This window comes from Eptatretus burgeri, chromosome 5 (assembly GCF_056783735.1).
Source record: "Eptatretus burgeri isolate ZD-2024b chromosome 5, Ebu_testis_v1, whole genome shotgun sequence".
Taxonomy (NCBI): Eukaryota; Metazoa; Chordata; class Myxini; order Myxiniformes; family Myxinidae; genus Eptatretus; species Eptatretus burgeri.
In genome coordinates, this window is record NC_140965.1 from 79870409 (window position 1) to 79882908 (window position 12500).

The 12500-nt window shown below is 32.5% G+C and overlaps 1 protein-coding gene across 3 annotated transcripts in view; it reads left to right on the plus strand.

The window, feature by feature from the left end:
• LOC147026778 (PH and SEC7 domain-containing protein 1-like) overlaps positions 1-12500 on the plus strand; it is a 411551-nt gene that overhangs the window by 335451 nt on the left and 63600 nt on the right. The window lies entirely within an intron of this gene.

Below are 12500 nucleotides of genomic sequence, written 5' to 3' on the forward strand. Positions count from 1 at the left end.
CAACATCACTGATTAAATCTATATCTTGTTTTGTCATTTTCAACATTGCACTCCAAGCTAAACCAGGAGCTGTGAAATAGTGGGCAGGGTCTAATCCATAACAATTTTTATTATGACAGAGTGATCTAAAAGCTTCAAACACATCAGCTAACAATAAAACATCTGTTTTTAGATATAAATCATGATATTCTCCAAGGTTCTTTATCTTAAATAATTTCCATATTTCTTGTGCGTGTTTATATTCCTTATCACTTATCTCTTCTTCATAAAGGTTATTATAGAAACTTTCTTTTGATGGAAGTTGTGTTTCTTTAAATCTCATAAATGAATCCATATAATCATAAGGATAAATTCCCTTACTTGTAAGAATTTTCTCTTTACTTTGAATTTTATTCCTTGTTTGAAGTTCCTCTCTCGTAAGAATTCCTTCTTTAATCAGAATTTCATCTTTATTCAGAATTTCCTCTTTAGTTAGAATTTCATTCATTGTTCGAATTTTCTTTATAATTAGAATTTCATCTTCAGTTAGAATTTCTTCATTAATTAGAGTTTCCTCTTTACTTTGAATTCTCTCTTTAATCTGAATTTCCTCTTTAGTGAGAATTTCCTCTTTTGGAAAGAATGAATTAAGATTTGGAAAAGAGTCCGTGGAGCTTAGATTTGATGCGAGGAAGGCTGGTGGTGTTCCCATAAACTTGTAAGAATCAAGAAACCGAATATGAGTTATAGGTTTTGTGAATATCATTTTTGTAAATGAAATATACTTTTGACTTGTGTTTGTTATGGCAGAAATATTCCCTGGTGTTTTTGAAAGTTCATTTATAAATAGATGTGTATCATAGTTGGCGCTGTTGTGAAGAAAGACTGGAATAAAAGAAGGTAATTTATAATTAAGATTACAACAGGAATGAGCGGGACCTCTATATTTACCAGTAAGATGACAATGATCCCTAACTTTAGACTCCTTAATTTCCCCCTCACAAATATGACAGATATTGTTCTTTCTAAATTCTAATTTTTCTTCTTTGGTTAATTTCATCGGTTCATTTGTTTCTTTCATTAATTTAGTGAGTCTTATACAATCCTTTTCTAATCGTTTTACAAACTCTTGTGAAGCTTTTTTCCACGATAATGTTCAAGTTTGTTATACTTTTCTCCAACAGATGATTTGATATAATAACAGAAACCACAAGGAATATGTTTTTGATATTTATTTGTATATGATTCTTTTGGATTAGGAGAAGCAGTATTAATCTTTTTAAGGATACACTCAAAATCAGCGTATATCACAAATGGGTGCATGATAGATTTATTATAATCTTCAAAAGAAATCTTTTCACCAGGTTTAGGCATTGTAATTACAGCTGATTTCTGATTACTACAATATTTTGAATGTTGTTCTAATCGTTCTTTTGTATGAAATGAATTAAGACATCGCTTACAAGGATATATTTTGTTTGCTGTTCTGAATACCTGAGAAGAGATTAATCTTGATAAATTATTGATGTATGTGTAATGTGAATTCTTTCCAACACTAAAATATAAAAGATCAATGTCTGTTTCTTCATTTTTATAGTTGTTTGAAATTTTTAATATTTGAACTTTGTTTGTATCCGTTAATCCATATACATTAATAGAAAGATTATTCTTTTTCTCAAATTTAGGAATATCTGTTAGTGGCATTGGGAATTTAAAATCTTTAATGACCAAGGTATTCTCATATTTCATATATTATTTTACTCTTTCTGAATTACATTTTGGTGGATGTAAGTGAGCAAGAACAGACCAGAGAAAACATTTATTATCATTGTTCTTAATATTAACAACTGCCTTCTTTAGTTTTATTTCTTTTGGTAATTCAATATAAGAAGAAGCTTTAAGAGGGTTTGATTTTAGAATGTGTATATCTAAAAAGATGATTTTTTTAATATTGAATCCACTTCCTACCACTGTGTTATCAACATCCTCCTCTTGTCTTGATAGTTCTTCATAAACCCCACTATTCAAAAAATCTTGAAATTATGTTATAAAATGAAGATCTGTTCTCATATAAGGAGTTTGTTCTTCATCTTGTCTTTTCATATTCATTTTCACTCCCATATAAAACTTTAAAGTTTTCATTTCTTTTAATGTCTTTTTAATAAATTTTTCAACATCGGGTTTCACTATTTCAATTGATTCAGCTATTGATGATGGACCGGGTTCTCCAAATTGAAAAATCCTTATTTTTATATGCCCTTTAAATGCCCCATCAGTGTTTTCAATATAATAGTCTCCCTTTACTTTAAACTCATTTTTCTTGTGTTTTTGTGATTGAAGATGTTTATTATAACTACTCTTCAAAACATCCTTTGAACAGATATCACAATGTTTTCTTTCCAACTCAAGAGGAGATATTTTATGAAACAGATTAAATGTGTGTTTGTTGGTTCGCAGGTGTTTTCTATAATGTTTATATTCGTGATTACAAACATCGCAGTATGTTGTATTCACCATATTTATATAATAAATCTTTGCTAAAACTAAAATTTTCTTGATGAAAATTTCGTTTGTTTTACAGGTGAATCTGTGCTTAAAACCATTTTATCCTCCAACTTTTTCACTTAATAAATACAATGTTTCAAGACACAAAAGACAAGTTTCAATCAATCTCTTCATTTGTTAAAGATACTGAGAAATATGTCAAGGATGTAAAATTGAACAAAGATAAATATAACAACTATTGGATAAAAACTATTATGGTAAATAATATGAGTTCTTCAATTTCCTTCAGTGGAAGGGCTTTTAGTATACCTGGTAGAACATCAATTAAAGTATCTCTAACAAAAGTTTCTCCTCTCCTTCTAGTAATATATTCAAAACTAGAAAAAGCAATGAAACAAGAAAAAGTATCAAAAAACAAAAACCTTATGGATGAAGCTTTAGAAAGAAAAGATAAGACCATCTGTAATATGCAAGGAGAAATTTGTATTTTTTTCAACAACCCTAAAGATGTAAATCCTGATGAAATAAAGGATGTTAATATATCAGGTGAAATGACATTTCGTTCAATAGTAATTAACGATCATTTTTAAATTACCTTTAATATAAAAAATGTTGTCGTTGAATCTGATAATGAAAAAAAGTGTATCGATATCGATGGTAATATACAACTGAAAGTATAGATGAATTTCAGTTTAAGTAAAGTTTTACTTTATAAATATGCTAGACTTTCCTGATTCTCCATATGACAAATTTGAGAATTGTCCTGTGTGTGAAAGACGGGGATTAAACACAGAGTCAAAAGCCTATAAACAATGTATATTCTGTGATTATCTTCTAATTAATGATAATAAAAAATATAAAAAGGAAAATAATTCTTTTAGATTTACACCAAAAATGAATTCCTTTACAAGATTGATTAGAGAAATGAATGTAAAGTATGAGGGTGATAACACACCTTTCCTTACAAGGGAAGAAACTGAACGTATAAGAGAAATGTTCAAAGGATTGTTGTTGTATATTATTAATGGATGTAATTTTCAGGGAAATATCAACACAAGATATTGTATAAATAAAATAATGGATTATCTTGAAATTAAACCTGAACTTAGGATAAAATATAGAGTTTCTAAAAAAGCCAATAATAAATTAAATAACCTGTTTTTCAAATATATAAATGAATGATTTTTTACCTATTTGGGAAAATAAGATAAAATTTAACAACCATAAAAATCTCCCAAATTCATTAAGATGTCTCATAGTTGGTTCAAGTGGATGTGGAAAAACCTGCTTACTTTTAAAAATGCTCCTCACTCCCAACTTTTTAGATTATGATAATTTAATAATTTTCACAAAGTCGAGTTTTCAACCAGAGTATCAACTACTCTCACAAGGTTTTAATGCTGGTCTTCAAAAAGAAGATATAATCGGTTTATTTAAACGCCAAAAAAACCTAAATGATTATAACATTGAAGATATAATTCAACTATTTTGTGATACACAGAGATGTAAAAAGAAATCAAATCCTATAACTTGTATTCTTAGTGATAATACGGATGATATACCGTCTCCCCAAGATTTGGATAAATCAAAAAAGAACCTCGTTATCTTTGATGATTGTGTTAATGAGAGAAACCAAACGGTAATGGACAGCTACTACACAAGAGGGAGACATTCTTCTTGTAATTGTATTTATCTTAGTCAATCGTACTTTCAACTTCCTCGTCGTTCCATCAGAAACAATGCTAATACTTTTATTTTATTCAAGTTAAATTCAATAGATATCAATAATTTTTGGAGAGATAATTGTTCTACATTATGTAGTAAAAAGAAATTTGAGGATTACATGAAGCACACGACTGAAAAATATAAATATATTGTTGTGAAACAAGATGAGATATTAAGGGATATATTTTTTGTTTTATAAACAATTACATATATAAATGACAACTATTATTATAAATCTTGTGGGTAAATCTGCTTCTGGAAAAAACTTTCATAAATCAAGGTTCTTGTGTAGTACAAATGAGAATATTGTAAATTTACTTAAAAAACACCCCGTGATACGCATTGTATCAACAACAACTAGAGAAATAAGACCTGGACAAGTAAAAGGTGAAGATTATCACTATATTTCAGTGGAGGAACATATGCGATTGAGGAATGAAGGCCAAATGTTTGGGGAGGTTTCTCTTGGTACAACAAAATATTCACATTGTAAGAGTGAGTTAAGGAAACTAAAATCTGGTGGTGTTGGGATATTAGAAACTAATCCAGAAGGAACGAGACAAATTATTAAACATCTGAGTGGAGTGAAGATTTTATCATTTGGTTTTGATGTTGATAAAGAAACTCAACGCAAACGTATGAAAAGCAGAGATGCAAGTATTAGTGAAGAAGAAATTACAACTCGCATTAATGTTAATAAAGAATTTGATGAAATATTTAAAGAAAAGGATTTATTTGAACACATCTACTTGAATGATGAAGAAAAGGAAAATTTCCCTGTTGATCTTTACAATTCATTAAATGATATTTTACAATAAATAAATGGATGCAAAAGAAAGAGCAAGAAGATTTAAGGAAAATCAAGAGTTGGTTTCAAAAGTTGTAAAACAACAGGAAGACATAAAGAAGAAACGCAGACAGAAACTAACGGGCGAAGAAGCATTTGAAAGAAAACAAGAGAAATTTTTTAAACCACTTTTAAAAACTTCCCAAGAAAAAATGAAAGATGTTTCCACAGTTCCCACAGTAGAATATACTCCCAGAAAGCTACAAATGTTAAAAGATTTCAGTCAAATGACGGAGGAAGAATTTGAGCATATTGGAGAATTAGAATATCATGATGAAGAATTATTTCAACAACTGGAAGAGATTAATCAACCCCCTGATTATATTGTGAATGCTGTTCAAAACAATGAATATTCAGCGGATTCAAAAACCAAAGCATGACTCATTCCAACAGAACAACCAGCAATATTTCATCTTGTTCAAGAAAAGGTATTGATATTTAATGATGAATTAAGGTTCTTGGGTTCTGCTCAACCCCCTGTTAAACTAACTCCGAGATTAATGTTTCTTCTCACAAAAGATGGAAGACAAGGTTCAACTGTGAGGGATGAATCAAAGTATATTGATAAACCATTGGATATGGAAAATAATGATGATAGAGTATATATTGATCTGCTGAACACTCTAAATTATAAGGTTATTCTTTCTGGTAAAAGTAGGAAGAATGAGAAGGAGAAACACATTATTCAGGCTTTAAGTATCCTTGGTTCAGGTGTTAGTTTTCTTCCAAATGACCCATCGCAATTAGTTAATAGACTGTTGTTGTTGTTAGGCAGTAAGAAGGCTGGAAATAACAATTGTTTTAATGAAGCATCAGCCATTTTAGACCAGTTGATGAACATGAAAATAATTAATAAATCTCAATATAAAGACATTTTATCTCATATTAAATAAGATGAGAAGCACAATCCTTAGTTTCAATTTCACAACAAGCGACCACACATCTTCATTCCCATACCCACTACAACTTGACACAACAAAAGAATATGAGGCATCTTTATTGTCCATGGAAACTTATAATACCTTATTTAATATAACTGATAAAAATGACAAGTTTAGTTATAATCCCGGAAGTGGATACAAAACGATAACAGTCTCACCCGGAGCATATGAGATTTCTCAAATATCTTCCGAAATTGCTTGTCTTATGAAAGAACAGGGTGATGAACCAAAAAATATTGTTATAAACATCCAAAAACATACTTCAAAATCAACGATTAAAGTTAAAAATAACTACAAGGTTGATTTCACAATTGATAATTCATTTAGAGAGTTATTGGGTTTCTCCTCAAAAAAGATTGAAACTAATGGGACGTTTTACAGTGATAATGTCATTCAAATATCCTCAGGAATAAATTCGGTGTTAATTCACTGTGATTTGATTGATGGTGCTTATAATGATGGAAAAAAAACAAATACAATATTTTCATTCAGCGCATACTCAACCCCAATTGGTTATATTCCTGATATGTCAACGGGAACAAACACAGACCCTGGATATATTCAAAGGAAAGGAGCGTATAATGATGATACAAAAGCAGAAAATAGTTTTACTGTGGCGGTTCCTCTTAAAGGTATATTTGGATTTTGTGATCATGATAAAGTTCTGTATGGTCTTAAAATTAGATTTCAACTACAAAGGAATGATAATGAAAATCGATTGCTTTTTGGTGTTGCTAGTGCTTTTGGTGATCAGAATAAATTTGTAATTGAGGAAATGAGTTGGTATATCAGTGAATATACTCCTAATCTTAAAACAGAAGAGATGTTGAATCGAAGACTTAACTCAAAGAAACCACTCAGTGTATCATACCTCAAAAGAAGATGTCAACACGTTAAACTCAATCAAACTACTTACACGTGGAATTTGGGTGTTCTGGAAGGAAAGCCACGATATCTGTGGATCATTTTTAAAAAGCCAGATGGTGATACTGCGACTGATAAGAATAATGCATTGAGTGATAATGCTAAGGTGAAACAACTTCGCGTTTCTCTAGATGGAACATTTTATCCACGAGATAGATTGGAAATTAATTGGGAAAAAATGATTTTGCTGAAGCATACAAGTCTTACCAAAAGGTGTGTGAAAGTAATGGAAATAAAGAACCTATTTTGGATATGACAGCATTTAAAAGTTTGTATACAATCTATGCGTTTGACCTGAGCACGCAAAAGGAAACTATAAAGTCTAATCGAGTGGATACTTCCCTATACATTGAAAGAGGAGAGAGTGAAGAAGTTGATACATATTGTTTGCTTTTGGAAGAAACAGAATTGCAGATTAATACAGATAATGGTGTGATGATTAGTCTCACATAATTTTTTGTTAAATAAATGAGTGGCAAAGTACCAACTGGGGTATATGTTAATCAAATCAATCTTCATAAACTATCATCTTGTGTTCAAAATCAAAAGCCTTGTACGATTAACGTTAATACAATTCAGAGAAAAGGAGCAGTAAGAATTGATGTTTTGCTCACAAGAGAACAGGTTAAAATCTTGAATGACACTGGCTCACTTAAAATTAAAATGACAAAACCAATGTTGAAAAAATATTCAATAAGAGAGACGAGTGGAGGATTTCTCCCATTTCTAATTCCTTTATTTGCTGGTTTAAGTGCGGTTGGAGCATTGACGGGTGGTATTTCAACAGCGGTGAAAACTGCCAACGAAAGGAAGGCTCAACTCCAGGCTCAAAAAGAATTGGAAAGACATAACAAAGAGTTGGAGAAACAAATTAGTAGAAGTGGCGTAATTGTAGATTTTGCTGAAAAACTTGAAGGTCTGCCTGATAAAGCGAGATTGTTAGTTGGAGATATGCTTTCTTCTATTGCACAAGCAGGTGTAAAATTAACGAAAAGAGGTAATGGATTATATCTTTCTAATAAATAAATGAGCATTGATGAGTGGTTGGAAAAATTTGGAAAGAATACAACATCAAATTTACAACTTGTCAAATATTGTAAGAAAGTAAAAATTCATAATGTGGTTATTTGTATGAGAGATGAATTAACAAATGTGCCGAAACATACAAAGAATATTATTATGAACTTAGAAGATAATAATGGGAACGGTTCTCATTGGGTTTGTATTTTTAATAGTCAAGACAAATATTATTTTGATAGTTTTGGCCTTCCACCACCTGTTGAAGTTATAAAATTCTTACAGAATGGTGTTTATCAAACATTTCAAGTCCAAGAATTAAATTCCAAGTGTTGTGGTCAATTATGTCTATATGTGTTATTTCAACTCAACAAAAATAAAAAAATTTATGATATTATTTTTAATCTAATATAAATGACTTATGTTGGTAAAGATGGTTCTATCTTTGGTGTATCTCAAGAACTGGATATTGATTTATCAAATTATTACACAAAGGCACAGGCTGAACGACATAAATATAATATAACCAAAAATATTAACATGAAAAATGCTTTTAAATTAAAAAATTATCCAAGCCCGACTGACGCGAATGACTTGGTGAGATTAAGCGATTTATCACAATATATATCCTTAAATAAAACGGCTGTGTATTCCAAAGATACAGAAGTGTTGATATTATCTCCAGGTCATACAGAATTCACAGTTCGAATTAAAATAAATTTTTATAAAGAAGGGCGTATCATTTGTATGAGAATAGAACAATGGGGGTATGATATGAATGATTTAGGGTATTGGTCATTTAAAATTAACCTCGAAGACCTGGAACAATTAAATCAGTCTCGTAAGGAAGAATATTATCCACTTGGTATCGAGAATGAGTTTTGTGGGGCTACGATTAGTAAACAACAAATAAAAGAATTTAATAAGGGTAAATATAATAATGGTTTTGCCCTTGTTTATCTCATGAAAACAGAAAAAACAGGATTATATATAATAAGTAAGGAAATACAAAATGATTTGGGAAGATGGGGAGGTGTTTCGTGCCATAATATTATTCTAACATATATTTCTAATACATAAATGACAGCAAGAAGGCTTCAAGAAAATTATCATTTCTGTGTTCAAGCATACCTTCAAGAAAAGGGTATTCGGTATTTTAATAAATATGTTCTACAACATAAGAATGAGGTATTTTCAATAAAAGATTGGCATTATGCTGATGTTGATAAACCGACAACTTTAGATTTAATTACAATGTTAAATAATGAAAAAATTATAAAGTTAAGAAAAGGTAAGGCTCTTTTAGAAATTCAAAAGAAATTTTATTGGTTTCCTGTTGTAAAAAAAATTATTTTCGATGCAGGAATAACAAGAAATCCTGATGAATATATGTATAATATTCTATGGGGTGTAAGCGATTCAAGGGTAGTAAGGGATGAGGAAGGAGTTGAAGAAGAGAGTGAAGAGGAGGAAAAGGAGAAGAGAGAGGGAGGAGAGGGAGAAGAAAGAGAAGGAGAAGAGAGAAGAGAGAGAGGGAGGAGAGGGAGAAGAAAGAGAAGGAGGAAAAAGAGAAGAGAGAGAGGGAGGAGAGGGAGGAAAGAGCGAGACAAAATAAATATCAAAATATGGAAACCAGTGAGATTCAAAAAAGATTGGTGGTATTACAGAAAATAACTCAACCCACCGAGGAGGAAAACAAAGAATTGACAAGTCTATTTGCAATATTTTCTTCAAGACTATTGACATCGTCAAGCTATTCATTTTAATTCAAGTTTTTTCTTAAATAAATGGAGGAGAGAGTGAAGGCATTTCTTGGGATTCTTTATGTTTTAAAAATTAAGATTCAAATGTGCATGTTGGAAACTAAAAAGGTTTTTGCACTCTGCAGGACTTTTTCACATAAATAAATGAGTTATTGTCTCAAATGTAAAAAGAAAACTAATACTAAAAATATTTCTTATATTAAAAGTAAAAATAACAGGGTTATCCAAAAAGGTATATGTTCGGTGTGTGGTTCAAAAAAAAATCAATTTATCTCCAAACACAAACTCGGAGGAGATATACAAAAGTTTTTATCAGGAAGTAAATTTACAACTACTGGAATACCAGGGGAATTACATCTTCCAGGGTATTCTTTCTGTGGTCCAGGCACAAACTTGGATAAAAGATTAGATGAGGCAGACAATCCTAAATCCTGGAGTCAGCCTATCAATAGAGTTGATGAAGTGTGCATGAGACACGATATTGATTATGGGAATACCACAACGTTGGAAGAAAAGCATGAAGCCGATAGAGAAATGTTGTATAATTTGTCTCTGATACAAAATCCAACCTTGAGAGAAAAAGTTGATTGGTTCGTTGTGAAGAAGATGATCAGTGCTAAATTGAAACTTGGACTTGGAAATTCAAAAAACTTGTAAGCTCTAATGATGCCATTAAGACTGAAAAGCAATTAGCTGATGAATTACATAAACCAATATTCACAAAGTTTCAGAGAAGGAAAGTTTATTCCAAGGAAGTAGATTATATCTGGTCTGCTGATTTGATTGAACTCAATAATGATAAGGGGTACAAGTATGCTTTAACCGTTATTGATTTGAGGAGTAGATATGTGTGGGTTGTCCCTTTAAAAAACAAAACAGGTAATACTCTTATGTAAGCTTTTCAACATATATTTAATAAAAGTAAGAGAAAACCTAAAAAATTGTGGACTGATGAGGGTAGAGAGTTTTATAACAAGACATTTATGAATTTTCTAAAAAATAACAGTATTACATTATACAGTACCTTTAATGAAGGGAAGGCAGTTGTTGTTGAACGTTTTAATCATACCTTAAAAGAGAGACTATATAAAAAATTCACACAACTCGGTTCACAACAATGGTCATCTTTTATTCAGGATATTGTGGATAAGTATAATGACACGATTCACACGGCAACAAATATGAAACCATCAGAAACATTTACAAAATTAAAATATGAAAAAGAGATTAATGTCAGAAAACCTAAGTTCAAAGTTGGTGATATCGTAAGAATATATAGGTGGAAATCTCATTTTGAAAAAGGTTATACGAAAAGATGGACCAACGAGCTTTTTAAAATTGTTGATGTAATAGATACGGTTCCTTGGACTTATAAGATATATGATTTGGAAGGGGAAGAGATTTTAGGTTCATTTTATTCACAGGAATTACAAAAGACAAAGATAAATTGAAATTTTTTGACTCCGCCCCTTTTTAACTCCACCCACACAAACCCCGCCCACACAAGCCCCGCCCACACAAACCCCACACAAACCCCACCACACACAAACCCCTCACAAGCTCCAATAAATTGAAATTTTTTGACTCCTCCCACACAAGCCCCACCCACACAAACCCCACACAAACCCCACCACACACAAACCCCACACAAGCTCCACACAAGCTCCACACAAGCTCCACACACACACAAGCTCCACCCATATTCACATAATTAGTGATTAGTTAATTAGTTCCCCCACACACAACATGTTTATTTAATTAAAAAATTATCCACCCATCCACACAAGCTCCACTCATCCACTCGTCCACCCATCTCTCCACCCATCCATTGATCCACACAAACCTCATCCACATTCGCCCCTCCCACATAAACCCCTGCCCACATAAACCCCTGCCCACATAAACCCTGCCCACATAAACCCCTCCCACATAAGCCCTGTCTACACAAGCTCCACACAAAAACTCCACACACATAAACCCTGTCCACATAAACCCCTCCCACACAAGCTCCACCCACATAAACCCCGCCCACACACACCCCGCCCACACAAGCCCCACCGAAGCCCCGCCCACACAAGCTCCACCCACATAAACCCCTCCCACACAAGCCCCACCCACACAAGCCCCACCCACACACACCCCGCCCACACCTGCCCCACCGAACCCCCCCCCACACAAGCCCCCCCCACACAACACCCACCCCCCCTCCTCCCCCCTCCGCGCCCCCCACCTTTGACCCACCACCTCCCTCATCCCACCCCCCACCCTTCCCCACACACACACATGGGGAGGGGAAGGATGGGATGAGGGGGTGATGGGTCATTGGGGGGGCGCACCTACCCTCCCTTCATGTCTTGATTCTCTTTTTGTAATTCAGAATCAAGTAATTGTATACAAACAAATATAATTTATTAATATTGAAAATATTAAATATTCATTTGCGAGAATGTATAATCTTTCCCAGCAATCTTCTCCAGATGTCTTGTGATTTCGAAACTCAGACACCATATTCTGTTTTGAAACAAAAAGTGGATAATAATTGCATGGTAATATGAGTAAGCCTCGTTGACCACTGAATTAACACACCAGGAGCCTGTCATCCTTTCAAGGTCAATAAAATTAATTCCAGTGTACTGACAAAACCACGTCCAAACTCATAATGCAACCAACATTAGACGACATTCTAAAGAGAGAGTGATATTAATAATAATTCAGAAATATTTACCTCCAGAAAATCATGTGTTGTACAAGATTGCTTCAACAGCTGATGTTGTGCGATAGTGCTGAAAAAAAAATAAT